The sequence below is a fragment of the Crocuta crocuta genome, unplaced genomic scaffold (genome assembly GCF_008692635.1).
Source record: "Crocuta crocuta isolate KB4526 unplaced genomic scaffold, BGI_CrCroc_1.0 scaffold129, whole genome shotgun sequence".
Lineage (NCBI taxonomy): Eukaryota > Metazoa > Chordata > Mammalia > Carnivora > Hyaenidae > Crocuta > Crocuta crocuta.
This window is the reverse complement of record NW_027551571.1, coordinates 7904427-7907070: the sequence shown is the minus strand read 5'-3', so window position 1 is coordinate 7907070 and position 2644 is coordinate 7904427.

Below are 2644 nucleotides of genomic sequence, written 5' to 3'. Positions count from 1 at the left end.
AGAGGCGGGGAACCTCTCTTAATGCATGGGCTCTTGTGTGCAGATCTCATATATTTATGTGTGCTATTCATAGGTCTTTTCTACTTCCTTCAGATTCTTGGCCCTGTTCCAGAGCGTTAAATTGATCTTCAGTTAAGAGATTTTTCACACATTTGTATAACTCCAGGTCTTAGACACCAAATTCAAACACGCTTATACTTTCAATGTAGCAGCTTAAATTTAACACAGTAAACATTTTATTAGATTTATTTTCTTTCCTCTCCCTCTGCCTTACTTCTTCCCTTCTGTGTTAGTCTACTCCGGCTGCTCTAACAAGATACTGTAAAGTGGGTGGCTGAAACAACAGACATTTCTTTCTCACAGTTCTGGAGGAGAGGAAGTCCAAGATCAAGGTGCTGGAGGATTCGGTTCCTGCTGCGAGCCCTCTTCCTGCCTGCAGACATCTGCCTCTACTGTAGCCTCCCAGGGTGGGGGAGGTGACATAAAGAGGCTCTGGACACTCTTCCTCGTCTTATAAGGACACTGAGCCCATCACGGGGGTCCTACCCTCATCACCTCATCTAAACCTGATTACCTTCCAAAGGCTTCACCTCCAAATATTTTTAAAATGGTGGTTAGGGCTTCGGCATGTGAATTGGGGATGAGGACACAGACATTGAGTTCACTCAGACATCTTCCTTTCACTTAATCTCCTTCCTTCCCTCAATAAACATTTATCTGTTTGTTTTTCATGTTCTCAGGGTCTTCATCTAGGCCCTGGAATTATGGCTCATTTCAGGACACACAGAGAACCCGCCCTCAAGAAGCCCACAGCCCAGTGGGAAGACAAGACCCACGAACTCTGCGGCGGTGAAGCAGTTGCTCTGGCGGAAGCATCCCATCAGAAGACCTTGAGGAGGGCAATTTGCTCCGTGGAAACAGTAGGGGAAGGAACGTGATTCGGGAGCTTGGAAGTACAGGTGGGATTCCAGATAACGAGGTGGAAAAGAGTATGACATTAAGCAAAAGCACAGAGACGCAAACATGCGTGCTTGGTAAATCCACGGAACAGAGCACAATAGGGTGCTTGGTTGGGAGACAGAAGCAAGGGGAAGGGGGAGCAGTTTTCAGTAAAATTGAAATAGTGGGTCCAGTTTGTCAACAAGTCCATTTTCTACACAAGAACATACGTCAATCCCTTGTAATTTTTAGATGATGGTCCTAGGCAGTGCTTATCGAAAAGTCCTATTTGGAAACCCAAGAAGATCTGAGATTACAGAGTTCTTACCAGTCAACGGCGAAGACAGCTTTTAGCTCCACTCCCAGATTATCTTTCCTCCAAGACTTGCCCCCACAGTGCACCCCCCGCCCCCTCCCATGCCTGTTCAGAAGCAGATAGCACCTTGGTCGGTCTCTTTTCCCTGCACGCAGGGACTGTTGCTCTTTAGTCTTATCACTCACACCTCTCTAGGCTCTCCTGCGGGTCCACCCTGCGAGCTCTGCTCTCCCCTCGACTTCAGAGAGAACTTTCTCTTCCTTGGTTTTCAGAGCTGGGGAAATCCTATCACTCCTAAGAACTGAAAGGCCTAGAAGTTAAGGGCTACAATGGAAACTCCTTACGGTGGAGCGAGCCTCTTGACCTTGGTTAGAGACTATATTAATGCTTTCCCTCTGTGTTTGATCTTTAAATTCTTATTAAATGAAATCAGGTAATGATTACTCTTTTTAGAAATTGAAAACACTGATACACATTCTTTTTTTTTAATAGTTTATTGTCAAGTTGGTTTCCATATGACGCTCAGTGCTCATCCCCACAAGTGCCCTCCTACACATTCTAAGAAACACAAGCTAGACTATAACTATGCCCTCTCTCCCCTCTTGATGTAGAAATTTCAAAGTTACAACAACAACAAAAAAAAACCATGTTTAGCTTTCTTTTCCATCATTTCTAATATATATGTTGAGTGGCTTATATAGTCACATATTTTTTTTTCATATAATGTCTGTTCTTCTAGGAATCTGCTTTGAGAAAATAATTGGAGTGCAATCAACTTATGAGCACCCCACTGTCCCAAAAGTTGGGACCCTACATTTCTGCCTACTCAGGAGTAGTTGAATTGATTTATGTAGAGCCATTAAGAATTATCATTTGGGGAAATGATGACAACATAATTTTAAATGAAAACCTGAGAGGGGCGCCTGGGTGGCTCTGTCGGTTGGGTGTCCGGCTTCGGCTCTGGTCATGATCTCCCGGTTAGTGGGTTCGAGCCCCATGTCAGGCTCTGTGCTGACAGCTAGCTCAGAGACTGGAACCTGCTTCAGATTCTGTGTCACCCTCTCTCTCTGACCCTCCCCTGCTCACGCTGTCTCTCAGAAATAAATAAAACATTAAAAAAATTATAAATGAAAACCTAAGAAACAGTAGTATACTAGATATTGATCTATAAGCATTGAGAAAATGGTAGAGAGGAAGACTACAAAATGTTAGCCATAGCTACAGCTCAGTGCGATGTTATGCATGACTTTTATTTTCTTCTTTACAGGAAGAAGAGACATTAGATCAGCATCAGGAAGGAAGACCAGGTGTGTGCCAGGCAGGAGATGCTTAGGCTGTAGCTCAACCTTAAAACTGAATAGTAAAGGGTCACCTGGGGGGCTCAGTCTG